The 14,028-nt window shown below is 49.2% G+C and overlaps 1 long non-coding RNA gene across 1 annotated transcript; it reads right to left on the bottom strand.

The window, feature by feature from the left end:
* Positions 1-7,358: 7,358 nt before the first annotated feature.
* Positions 7,359-12,608, bottom strand: LOC123328302. The gene is made up of 3 exons (XR_006543145.2): positions 12,450-12,608; positions 9,177-9,331; positions 7,359-7,672 (listed from the first exon to the last, which is right to left on the bottom strand). It is a non-coding gene; the product is annotated as an uncharacterized LOC123328302 (long non-coding RNA).
* Positions 12,609-14,028: the final 1,420 nt, after the last annotated feature.

The following is a 14,028-nucleotide window of genomic DNA, read 5'->3' as shown; positions in this document are numbered from 1 at the left end:
AGATTTCAGCTTTTTCTCTCTTCAAGTACCTATCAGGGCTAAGTGAGGAGCAGCAAGCTGATTTATATACTAGAACCCTAGGAAGTCTCGGAAATCAAACACACCAGCGTTCCTAAAGGCAAAGGTGCTGGAAGGGACTGAAAATTACAGATGTCATTAGAAACAATGCTCAACCACAGTGAAGGAGAAAAGAGAATGGAAAGATACAACAGGGGAGCCAGCGTAGAAGAGAGGCCCCCCGAATAAGCCACCAGGAGGACAGGGGAGGGCGGCCCAGGACGGGAGCCATATGGCGGACTTGGAGACCCCCTTCCAGATTGCAGCAGAGGGTCAAGAGTTCCAGAGATGGTGTCTCCATGTGGAAAAAAAAAAAAAAAATAGAACTGAACTACTACCTGATATGTCTGACCATATTTAGAGGAGTTTTACAAATTTTTTGGAAAATCTAGAGATAAATTAGGATTCCCTGGTAGCTAAGCTGGTAAAAAAAATCCACCTGCAATGCAGGAGATCCCAGTTTGACTCCTGGGTCAGGAAGATCCACTGGAGAAAGGTTAGGCTATCCACTCCAGTATTCTTGGGCTTCCCTGGTGGCTCAGCTGGTAAAGAATCCACCTGCAGTGCAAGAGACCTGGGTAAATTAGTCTGGGTAAATCAGAGATAAGTTACTGACAGAAATATAGAAAACCAAGCAGACAAACAAACAAAAAAAGCAATTATTAACCACAGAAAAAAATTAAAGTTAAAAAAGAAAACCTAATCATAGTACACTACCCGGCTCAGCCATAAACAATATTCAAGTTTCAGGTTGTCATAATAGTATAAATGCTGGATACTGATGTATTATCAAATGCTGAATACTGATGTATTACCAAATACTGAATACCAATGTATTATCCAATACTGAATACCGATGTATTATCAAATGCTGAATACCGATGTATTATCAAATGCTGAATACTGATGTTTGTGGTAGATAGAACTGTATTGGGAGAGTGTGAGAAAAAAAATGTGTGCATGTGTCTGTGTCAGAAGGCTAAATTCTATCATGCAAAGCCAGTAGACAATATTTAAAATGGAAAAATCAGAAAATATAGGCATAATCATTTTATTTTAAAATATGGAGATAAAAATACAGAGAAAAGAGTTGAAATGATTGCCTCAAGAAAGCAAGACTGAAGATGTAGGATGGGAACTGCTTTCTTCTGCTAGAAGCCCTGTCATACCAGTTAGCTTTCTGAACAATGTATTGAGTTGGCCAAAAAGTTCATTCAAGTTTTTCCACAGGATGTTATGAAAAATCCAAAAAAGCTTTTTGGCTTACCCAATACTGAGGTGTTACTGCAATAAAATTTTAAATTTTTTAAAGACCAATTGAAGACCACATATATTAAAATTACAGATTATAATATATATTCATTAAGCAAACATTTGATAGTCACCTACAAAAACATCAGAGCAAGGTATATCCCCCACTTCCTCAGCTAAGTGCCTAGTAGGGAAAACAGGCCTACTAAGGCTGAGTGCCGAAGAATTGATGCTTTTGAACTGTGGTGTTGGAGAAGACTCTTGAGAGTCCCTTGGACTACAAGGAGATCCAAGCAGTCCATTCTGAAGGAGATCAGCCCTGGGATTTCTTTGGAAGGAATGATGCTAAAGCTGAAACTCCAGTACTTTGGCCACCTCATGCGAAGAGTTGACTCATTGGAAAAGCCTCTGATGCTGGGAGGGATTGGGGGCAGGAGGAGAAGGGGATGACAGAGGATGAGATGGCTGGATGGCATCACTGACTCTATGGACGTGAGTCTGAGTGAACTCCGGGAGTTGGTGATAGACAGGGAGGCCTGGCGTGCTGCGATTCATGGGGTCGCAAAGAGTCGGACACGACTGAGCGACTGAACTGAGCTGAACTGAAGTGTCTGTGACTCTATAGTACATGTAAGGACACAGTGTCAGAGTGGCAACAACTGGGAAAGCTTTGCAGATTTCATCGGTTGTTCATCTATTTCCTATCTTCTAAAGTTTTCTTGAAATCTCTTGTTTGCTCTTGTCTCTTTCATCTTCCCCATTTGGGGGGCTCTTATCTTTTGAAAACCCCTCTATTGTAATTTTAATAAGGTTTTAGAGCGGGAACAGAGATGAGCTAGAAATCCAATGTTAATTCTGGGTGTTTTTCTTCTACTGTTCTGCTTCCTAACAAAAAAAACCCTTCAAATGTCTTTATCTGCTGTATCACCTCCTTAACATGGTTTGCACAAAACAAGGGCTGATGCTCATCATCATAGAGTATCAGCATCATGAGTGAAGGCCCTCCCCATCTCTAAGAAGAAGAGCTGGAGTAAGCTTCCAGGCACAGAGGTATCCAGGCTGAGCCCCAAAGGTCAGTACATATTTCTCAAAAGGTCTAGGAGCAGGTGTGTCGGGGACACTGCCTGGTGAGAGACTGGAACCATAGACCCCAGGTGCCTCTGTGGACAGGAGGGTCAGCACAGGCCACACAGGGCAGCCTGCCCTCTGCCATCCCTGACAGTTTCTGAGAGACCACCAGGAGAGGCAGCAGCTCCTGACCACCAGCCCTGACCGGAGCAGCAGCAGGTCAGATTCAACATCCCAAAGCTGTCCTCTGGTTCATTTCAAAATCAGACATCCTCCATTTGATCCTTCCAGGGGAGCTGTCAGGCCAGCTGCTTCCTGATGACACCAAGGGAAGGGAAGCAATTCATTTACTGGGTCTGACTGTGTCTAAATGAGACTGAAGGCAGAGGGGGCACCTTCTGCCAAAGAGACCGTTCACTCAGGGCAACTACGAAGAACCTCAGACAGAGGATAACGGGAAGAGAAAGCATTGCAGGAAGGGAGGGCCCTGGAAATCCTCAAAGCTGTGCCTCCTCACTCTACATATGGAGAAACCCAGGCACAGAGACGGGGGTCGATTTGCTCAAGGTCACACGGTAGTTTAGGGGAAGACTCTGACTTAGGGTGATAAAACCCAGCTTTTCTAGAATGCTTGTGGTGTGCTCAACCTTTATCTACATATACTCCCCAGAACCCGTGAGATAAGAATCCTTGTATACTATATGAAGATCTCCATTTAACAAATTAAGAAACTAAGGCTCAGCGACTTTGCTGGTGGTCCAGTGGTTGAGAATCCACCTTCCAATGCAGGGGACATGGACGTGGGAGAACTAAGATCACACATGCTGCCGGGCAATTAAGCCCGTACCACGACTACAGAGCCCACACAGCGTAGCTACTGAGCCCATGCTCCACAACCAGAGAGGCCCACACACTGCAATGAAGAGCCTGTGTGCCACAGTGAAGACCCAGTGAAGCCGAAAAGCAAAAAATAAAATAAAGTAAAAATATCAATGATAACCTAGGAAAATAAACTTTCTATTTAAAAATAGAAAGAAAGAAACTGAGGCTTAGATGTTGAATTAAGTAGTCCAAATCACAATCGTACATGAGAAAGCTGGGACTTGAACTCCATATGATCATTTCAATCTAATTCCTAACTGTGGATCTTAACCACTGGACATTACTACCTCTTGGAGTCAGAATCAAGGTCCCTTATTGCAAACGAGGGCCCAGCCTGCTGCCCCCTAATGCACAATCATGCCCAAACTCTGCTTGTTTATTATGCCAGTGCCCTCCTGCTCTGAGGAGTATCAGTTTTTCCCTCCAGCTCTGTCTCTCTTCCCCTTGAGTGTCTGTCTCCGTCTCTGTCTCTATGTCTCTGCATCTCTGTTTCTGTGTGCAAACGTCAGTGCCTATCTTTGTTCCGTGTGTTCCTGTCTCTGGGGATGTATGTGTATCTGTCTCTCTCATGAATAGCTGAGACACAGAATTCCACAGTTGGATGGATGTATGGATGGACGGATGGATGTATGGATGGATGAGGGACCGCCTCCATCCTCAAACAGAAGACAAGGTAATGAGCAAGCACATCCCAACCTGAGCATCGCTGGCAGTTCAGTCTCTCAGAGCCATTGATCTGCCTCCCCATCTAATGCCCTCCCTCCCCAAGGCCTGTGCATTCCATTTCCGTCTTAACCCAAAGCTGCTTCCCTAGGGTTTGGTGGCTTGTATCCAGTTTTATTGTTAATACAGATCTTTATCTGCCTTGGGCTTATAACTGACATTTAAATTACTCTGCAAACAACGGATCAATATTTATGGATTCTTGGGCCAATGTATTTGCCAAACCTGATGTCCCAAGTTTCTCCCAGGCCATGAGTCAAGGTCAAGACTTTGTCTAATTAGAAATGGGGGAACTGGGTCTGCCTCTAAGCAAAGGTCTCAAATTAGAATAGACCAAAGCAGCTCCCCATTAGAAAGTCAATTCACTTCACAAACACTGGGCATTTCCTGTGTGTGCAAAGCACCGTGTTAAACCTCAAGGAGAGACCAGAACGAATAAATCAGGTCCCCAGCCTTGAGAGGTTCTCACACTAGGAGGAGATAGAGGCACACACAGTTCAGTACAAGAAGACTGCGCCCAGGGTTGCAGCAGAGATCCACACAGTCCATGAAAGGAAAAAGTAATTCCAGTAAGTGGAACTTCTTGGAGGACTCCCTGGAGGAGGAGGGGCATTCCAGGAGGGGAAAACAGCCAGGGTCAACAAGAACTGGTTTCAGGGCTGGAAGAAAAGGTTCCCAGGAAAGTATTCCTGAATGGTAACGGAAGGCTTGGTGCCTGGAAAGCTCTGGAGACCTACCTGAGGCCTGTGGCTTTCCTCCTGCAGGCCAAGGGGAGCAATCACAGGTCTCTGAGTTAGGGAGGCACCCCAGTAGAGCTGAACCTCTGGGAGCTCCCTAGGAGCAGCAGGAAGCATGTGAATCAGAGGGAAGCGGGGCCTTAAACTGCAAGAATGGAGGTAGGATCTGTGAGATGCCCCAATGTGGAATCCAGCATCCCAGGGCCTCCCTCCCGAGGGCACAGCAGGATGGCTTGGCCATTTTTTTCCTCACTCTTTTAAGCATGGCCCTCCTCCACCTTGAGAAAAACAACAAACATGAGACCGATGCTCCTGGGCCCTCTTTGGTGCTGTGAGTTATAGAGGTGGCCTTAATCGTGGAGGCTAAACCATTTATCACCCCAGTGAATTTAAGCTCTGGTTCCAGGAAAACAGACAAGCAATCGCTTGTCCCTGCATCAGCACAGACACACGTTCCCAGGCAGTGATTTATCTGCCCAGCTGCCCTCAACAGCTCCACTGCAGAAACCCCGCCCCCAAGATAAAGCTTCCTGGTGGCATCACCCCCTGCATGGGGCATGGTCTGGGCGTTTTGGCGGTGGGATGTGAGCTCCTGGTGTTTGGGGAGGCAGCCTTGGGGTCTGAAGGAGCTACAGAGCACCAGTGAGGGGTCAGCAGGGCTGCTTTTCCACCGGGCACTGTGGGGCTCCGGAGTCCATGATGCACTGGGGGTCCATGAGCATGTTGTTAATCTCTTCAAAATCAGGAGAAATGAACATATTCATCTTTATAACACCACGGTCACAAAATATAATTTTCAGTAACTTTTTAATGGAAAAGTGGGGCCCATGAAGGCAAAAGGCCCAGAGCCCATGAAAGCCACACCATGGCCCTGCCACCCTGAGCCAGGCCCTGGGTTTCCATTTCCTGGCACTGGAAATGGATAGTCAGGCAGAGCCAGGGGCAAATCCTACCTACATTACTCAATGGCTCTAATTCCTGCTCTGTACCTCAATTTCCTCATCTGTTAAATGGGCTGATGATCTGAACCTTGCAGACAGATTGAGAGGGCAGGAGATGTGTGTGATGTCTAGCAGAGAGGCACTGGTACCTACAATTATTGCCCAAACTCAGTTTACATTCTGTTTTTCCTGGGAAGTCCTCTCAAGTCTTGGCTTCCCATGCCAGGCCTCCATGTGGCCTCCTCCTAAACAACTGTGCTATGGGCCACAAAGAGGCCCCAGGAACCTCAGCATCTCTCTGAAGTTTTCAGCTGGACCACACTCAGAAGGTGCTAACTGTGAACAGGCTGTTCAGGTCAGGGCACTGGTCACTGGCTTGAGGGTAGGGACCATACCTTACACTTTGTTCTGTCTCCCACAGCATTAGGCACAGGGCCATACCCAGGAGGGTTCTCTGAACACTAATTGGTTGAGAATCCTTGTAGTTTTCTCTTGTTACTTCCACTCTAAATTCTAACAACTGATGTTCACTGGTTCATTCAACTACATCCTCATGGCTGCACACTCAGGCTTGCCCAACTTGGCCTGCCTCATACCACTCTCTCCTCCTCCTGGCCACATGTAAACCTCAGGATTCTCATACACGCTGTCTGCTCCAGCCAGACACAAACCCCAGGACCCTTGCACATGCTGATGCTGTCTACTCTTCCAGGAATCCTCTTCTGCCCACAGTCTGTGTGTCAGATTTCTCATTCATTCTTCAGGTAGCACTTAGACATCACCTCCACAGGCGGGCCTTCCCTGACCACCTCCCTAAAACGGGTTTTTCCATTGTTTCTTTTAGCTCTGAACCTAACTTCTCCATGTGCTTAACCCAAATTTCTTGTCTCCTATCTCTCTCAACACATATAAACTGCTTGAGAGTAAAACACTTGGCCAATTCAACTCATTCCTGTGTTATACAATACCTAGCACAGTGCTGGACTCTGAAGAATGCTTGCAAATGAATGACTGAGTGGAAGGATAGATTAATTATCTCATTAGGAAGTACTGAGTGCTCACTGTATACCGGGCAGGCACTGAGGGGCCAGCAGAGGTTTCTGTGACTCAGCAAGGTGACTCTCATAGCCTGGAGTGGCTGGGTGTGGCGGAAAGAGCAGAGCACCCCTGTGGGAGACTCAAATGACATCCAGACAACTCACTTAAGGAGCTGATCCCCCAGCGGGGGACACAAGACATCTTTAGGGCCTAAAGTCGGCCTTCCGTGCATGGAATGCAACACTGGGATTTCCATCAAACTTTACCAGAGCCCTAGCGTGGATGGATTATCACATACTTTTTTGAACGAATTTGGTTTACTCATTCAGACAACAAATATGCATTAAGCTCCTCCAGTGTGCCAGACACTGGTTAGATGGAGTGTTCAATGATGAACAAAAGCAGTCACTGTGTGTGCAGTGAAGAATAGAGAAGAACACATAAGCTAAAAATATATATTTTTAATACAAATTAAAGTGGCACAGTGGTAAAGAATCCTCCTGTCAATGCACGACATGCAGGAGAGGCAGGTTAGATCCTTGGGTTGGGAAGGTCCCTTGGAGTAGGAAATGACAATGTTGCAGGAAGGGTGACCCCTTCCAGGGCCCAAGAGTGGGCTCTTATCTAACACTAAGAAATGAATTGTCTGAGAAGACACATGTGCAGACAAAGCAAGGGATTTTATTGTGAAGGGGCACCCTGGTGGAGAGCAGTGGGGTAAGAGAACCGGGGAGAACTGCTCTGCTATGTGGCTCCCAATCTCAGGTTTTGTGGTGATGGGATTAGTTTCCGGGTTGTCTCTGACAGATGATTCTGACTCAGAGTCCTTCCTGGTGGTGCACGCATTGCTCAGCCAAGATGGATGCCAGTGAGAAGGATTCTGGGAAGTGGTCTGACACGTGGTGTCTCCTTTTGACCTTTACCAAACTCTTCCGCTGGGTGGTGGCTTCTTAGTTCCGTGTTCCTTACCAGCACCTCCGGTCGTAAACAACGCATGCAAATAGTTACTATGGTGCCTGGCCAGGGTGGGCGGTTTCAGTCAGTGTGCTTCCCCTAACGTCCACCCGCTGGAGTATTCTTGCCTGGAGAATCCCAGGGACAGAGGAGCCTGGCAGACTACAGCTTATGGGGTCGCAAAGTGTTGGACATGACTGAATGACTGAGCACGCGTGCACAAAGTAGGGCCAGACATCTAGAGTGTCAGTTCTAGAAGGAATCTTAGACATTCAACTAGTATGCACCAGGACCTCCTGGAGGGCCTGTGACCCTCTGGGTAACTGCCTCGCCCAGTACGTTCCACCTGAGGTCACTAGACCACCAGGCGGTGTAAAAAGAGGGCGGAGTCTGATAGCAGGGTCAGAGGGCACATCGGAGGCATCCACGTGCCCCACCTAAGGGAGGACTGCCCTTTGAGGAGTAGAGAGTCACTGCCTTGCGGCCGGGGGTGCTCTCCATCCTCCCACCCAGCCCAGTGTTAGTGATCTGCCAGCGGGCGGGCGGGGTGGCGGGAGCTTCCGCCCCTCTGCCCTCAGCATCTGCTACCTCGGGGCACATACAGATCAGGCAGAGGGTCGGTCCTGCTTTCTCAGAGACAAATGTTGCCTTAGTCCAGTACCACCTGATGCTAAGAGCCGACTCATTGGGAAAACCCTGATGCTGGGGAAGATTGAGGGCAGGAGGAGAAGGGGGCAACAGAGGATGAGAATGTTGGATGACATCATCGACTCAGTGGACGTGAATCTGAACAAACTCTGGGAGATGGTGAAGGACAGGGGAGCCTGGCCTGCTGCAGTGCATGGGGTTGCAGAGTCGGACACAACTGAGCGACTGAACAGCAACCGTCTACTGCACCTCTAGTGTGTACGTGCAACCATATACGTGTGAGTGCAAATGTGTGAATATGTGCAAAGGTGTCTGAGTGTGACTGCACGTGGAGGCACACAGATGTGATAGTGAGCGTGCGAATGTGCGTGCATGTGGCTCTGAGGGTGTGTGAGTAGATATGGATGGATGCGTGTGACCATGTGTGCGCTCAAGGCAGTGGGCGTGAGTGTGCGCCTGGCTCCGGCCCAGCTGGGCCCCGCCCTCGCTCGCTCCCTCCTCCCTGGAAGGAAGCTGCAGGGAAGGGGCCAGATGGTCTCCTCTGACCTGCTATTTATCATCCCGGCAAAAGCTTATTCAGTTTAATGCTCTTCGGCAATTCATTTAAGGGCTCTGTTTGTTTCTGCTGATGAGGACTGTTAATTTGCACAGCGGTCTCATTAGGCCTAAACCACCAATTAATTCCTTTTGTTCTCATTAAATGGCTGATTCCTAAACATTTCGTGGACAACAATGGGCCGCCCTGGCCCAGCCGCAGCTGAGAGGGTGGGGGAGCAGGTATGATGGGGGCTCTCCTGGGCCCCCGCGGCCCTGACACAGCCACCCGGGGCCACCCTGGCTGAGGTCTGTAAACCCTTGGGTCCTGCCACCCACGTACCAGGCGGCAAATCAGGGCCTCGAAGTCCAGCGCCTGGAAGGGTCGGGCAAGCCAGGCTGAGCGGGAGCCTTTGTCTGCTGGAGGTGCCAGCTGGCTCCTTCACCGTCTGGAGTCCAGGGGTACAGAAGTAGGTGGGTTGGGAGGGTGGTGTCCCGCTGTACAGAGATGCACTTGAGACCCCGCTGCACCAGCAAAATCAGCCCCCACCACCCGCTTCAGGGGAATCCGTTTCCTCCCTGGAAAAGAAGGGCGCTGGGCTACCAGCAGAGTGTGTGTTTCCAAAGACACTGAGCCGTTTTGTACTCAAATACAGCCTCTCACAGGGGCCCAAGACAGAAGCGCTTCTCTAGTTGGAGCCCCACCACGGTAGGCCTCCCCTTTGCGAGGCCCTCCCCGTCTCTCCTCTCCGTGTCTCTCCCACCCTCTTCAGGTCACCCCTCCCCAGCCCCACCCCACGAAGCCAGGACCCTAAGGGCTGCCGAGTGCCCAGTGTGGAGGCTCTGGACTCGCTGTTCTTTGAGAGTCCAAGGGCCACATTTTTAAGGAGCTTAAATGGCCTGGGTCTCTGCTCTTTCTCTCTCCTGTTCTGGCAGCTGTGTGACCGCCAACCCTGCCGGGTCACAGGGAGCTGGCGAAGGAGACAAGGCACAGCTGGATTTACACCAGAGTTTGAATCCCCACTCTACCACTGCCTAGCTGTCATTTGGCCTCATCTGCAAAATGGGTATAATATAAGCACCTCCCTCCTGGCGATGGAGATAGGATGACAGGAGTCAGTATTGGAGTTCTTGGCACATTGCGATCGGCCCCAGTAAATGTTAGATAATAGCTAATTCTGATTCCTATTAACTGGACAATGACTTATCTGCCTTGCTTCCTCTTCCAGCCTCACTCCCCTCCTCCCTGCTCCCCACACTCCCTCACTCACCTCCCTGATCAGATCATTCCAGTTGCCAGGCTGCTCCCAGCTCCCCAACCCTAGGGCTTTCCTATGTCAGCTCATTGCACACACTGTCTTCATCCCCACATAGGGTTACCAGATTCAGCAAATAAAAATGTAGAATGATGTATTTGAATTTCAGAGAGACAACAAATAATCTTTTTGTTGTGACTCTTTGCAACCCCGACTCTTTGTGACCCCATGACTGTATAGAGTTCTCCAGGCCAGAATACTAGAGTGGGTAGCCTTTCCCTTCTCCAGGGGATCTTCCCAACCCAGGGATCGAACCCAGGTCTCTTGCATTGCAGGCAGATTCTTTACCAGCTGAGCCACCAGGGACCCCCAAGAATGCTAGAGTGGGTAGCTTATCCCTTTTCCAGTGAATATTCCCGACCCAGGAATCAAACTGGGGTCTCCCTGTATTGCAGATGGATTCTTTACCAACTGAGCTATCAGGGAAGCCCCAATCTTTTAGTACACATAAGTTTCAAATATCATATGGGTTGCACTTACCCCCAAATGATTAGGTGTTTATCTAAAATGAAAATTTAACTGTGCATCTTGTATTTTAATCTGGCAGCCCTACCCCCAACCCATGTCTAGTGAACTTCTACTCATCCTTCCGGACTCAAATCAAGCAGCACTTCCTCCAGGAAGCCCTCCCTGATCCCCAGTTAATGTAGCTGCCCCCCTCCCCTGTTAGTACTGTCATAGCTCCCTGGGCTGGACAACCCCGACACAGCTCTGGTCACACTTTTCACAATGTTTTGTGGTCGGTAATGCACATATCCATCCCTCCTGCTATCTTATGAATCCCTTGCAGTGGTGGGGAGGGTATTTCATCCAGAATGCCCTTCTCCAAACCTGCTCTTCACTATCTCCTCCCTCCCCAGTGAGCACTGTACTCAGATGAGGAACTCCTTCTTGTCCCCACCAGCAGACAAGGGAGGGCAGGCAGGAGGTGGGATTGGGACAGACGGGCAGTTGTCACCCAACACGTCTGTTCTCCTGCTTCCTTAGTAACAAATCCCTGGGGCAACCTTGCACCCAGCTCTAAGACATTTCCCAGCCTCCTTTGCAGCTAGGTAAGGCCATGCATTGGGCTTCCCTGGTAGCTCAGATGGTAAAGAATCTGCCTGTAATGCCAGAGACCCGGGTTCAATCCCTGGGTCGGGAAGATCCCCTAGGGAAGAGCCACACTCCAGTATTCTTAACTGGAGAATTCCATGGACAGAGGAGCTGGGCTGGCTAGAGTCCATGGGGTTGCAAAGAATCGGACATGACTAACAAACACTTTTACTTTTCACTTTTCAAGGCCGAGCGTTAAGTGATGGCCCATGAGTGTTGTGTAGGAATTCCAGGAGAGCTGGGAGGTGGTGACTTTGTCCTTTTCCTTTGCTCTTTTCTGCTGCATGGAATACAAATGTGCTAAATGGAGCTTTACTATCCTGGACAGCAAAGAAATCTCCCTTTGACACAGAGAATGGTACTGTATCTCTTCCAAATCTATGCACTATAAAGCATCCATAAAAAACATGTTCTGAGAACAAAAGCTGCCTGTGGCTCTGCTTATAAGATGCCTGAATACACAGGAGGCCTATGGAACACTGTCTTCCAGTGTGGCAACCTCTCCACAGTGTGGATGACCTGCCCATCTGTGAATATATGGTTCCTGATTGGGCTTTAAAGAAACTAGGAATAATTCAAGAAAGCCCCATTGCAACTGACACTCCCCTGCCCGCTGTAGCATCACTACTGTGCTACCTGCCTGACATTCCCCTCTTTCTGGCAACAGTATCCTCACTTCTTTGGGGAGCTCCCTCCCTCTCACCTACCCACCAGTGAGGCTGTGACAGCAGCCACCCTCCAGAGCACCCACCCAGCCACAGAAGCCAACATGCGACTCAAGCTGGCCCAAGTGAGCCATTCTCAAGGGTCTTTCAACTTGGGACAAAGCTAGAAAGCTCTGAATGGGAGTTACGGGCAGTCAGGATGCTCCGTGTTGCAGAGAAACTAACCCTGACATGAGATGCGATACAAGTAGAGTTTGTATTGGTGGTGGTGGTCGGGTGCCTGGGAGCCCACTACCTTGTTCCTTCCACAGGTCAGTCCCTCAAGTCAGTGATGCCCTTCGTCAGCCCAGCTAGTTTGAAATGGATTGTCATGAACCATAACTTGGAATCCAAACGACCACTTCCCCATTTGGGTCTGGAGACCTTAGACCAATGGGTCTCTTATGTGTCCACTCTGTGTCAGCCTTTGGGAGAAGGAAAAGTAACACCCAACCAGCCCACCCACCTGGACCATCCACACACAACGCCATAGAGACCCACCAGAGGAGGGTGTGCCTCAGAGCACACAGTTTCAGAAAGTCCCCGACCCTTCTCCATCCCATGGCTGGACTGAGCTAGCCAAGGGAAGCAGGAAGCAAAGCCTCAGCTGACCTTTGCTACCTGCTGGCGTGTGAACAATCTCCACCTGAGCCCCATCAAAGCCGCCCCGGGAAGGCAGGTGCCGCCTGCCCTCGCCACATTATTAGAATTCATTTCCATATGTTCGCTTCGTCTTCTCTCCAGGATAATTGTGCTTCTGGGGCTCAGGGCGTGGGAGGGCAGGAGGTACACTCCTGTTTATCAACTCACTAAATGCTTGCTTTAAATTAAAACCCACACCACATGCTGGCTCATACGGGAATAATACGAAGACCGACTGTTTCCCTGCCTTCTGCTCTCAGTGCCAGTTTGATTTACACCTGCTCTTCTCACCTGGGGACACCCATTCTGGAATCACCCAGCAACAACCTAGTTCCTACAGCTCCCAATCCGGTTTCCCTCTTCAGCAGAAGAGGACGCACGGACTGGCTAGAGCCTTTGAACCGTCTACCCTGGCAGCCCACCCTGTCCAAACAGGGTCTGTTTCTATCAGCCGACAAGCCATTATTGTACCTTCTCTGTGCCAGGCTTAGTGCTAAACCCTTCACATACATTATCTCATCTAATCTGATCTAGTCTTCCTAACAAGCCTGAGAGAGGTATGATCATCCCTTTCCCAGAGGAGAAAGCAGAGGTTCGGAGGGGGAAGCAGAATGACCCAGGCAAGGTCAGGCAGCTCCCAGGCGGTGGAACCAGTGCTCCTGTCCAGGACTGTTCCACTTTAAAGCCGCACCCACCACACAGCTTGCTGTTGTTCAGTCTCTCAGTCATGTCGGACTGTTTGCGACCCCATGCACTACAGCACGCCAGGCTTCTCGGTCCTTCACCATCTCCCAGAGCCTGCTTAAACTCATTTCTATTGAGTCAATGATGCCACCCAACCATCTCATCCTCTGCCGTCCCCTTCTCCTCCTGCCCTCAATCTTTCCCAGCATCAGAGTCTTTTCCAATGAATCAGCTCTTTGCATCAGGTGGCCAAAGTATTGGAGATTCAGTTTCAGCATCAGTCCTTCCAGTGAATATTCAGGGTTGATTTCCTTTAGGATTGACTGGTTTGATGTCCTTGCTATCTGCACAGCTATTTATCATCAATCTAGTCTCCATTATCCAACTGCTCCCTTCCTGACCTGTGGCCACTAGCACCAGATCACAGATGTTTTGTATGCATATTGGATCCACCCTTCTGGCCACTCATCTAGCAGGGTTTGATCAACAGGAAGAAGGATTCTGCTTCTGCCCCAATCTGCCTTCCATTGACTGAAATGTGCCCATTAATCCCTTGCATTAAGGCATGGGGTCCCTAGATATCCCCCTTTAAATGTGCATCTTCCCAGTGTATTAGTTATCTATTGCTGCCAAACGAACAAGCCCAAAACTTAGTGGCTTTAAACGACCACCCTTCTGTTTGCTCATTAATCTGAGGGTCAGCAATTTGAGCTGGACTTTTCTGGGCAGGATGTCTGCTGGTTTCATCTGGCCT

This window comes from Bubalus bubalis, chromosome 11 (assembly GCF_019923935.1).
Source record: "Bubalus bubalis isolate 160015118507 breed Murrah chromosome 11, NDDB_SH_1, whole genome shotgun sequence".
Taxonomy (NCBI): Eukaryota; Metazoa; Chordata; class Mammalia; order Artiodactyla; family Bovidae; genus Bubalus; species Bubalus bubalis.
This window is presented reverse-complemented; position numbering and strand designations above follow the sequence as displayed.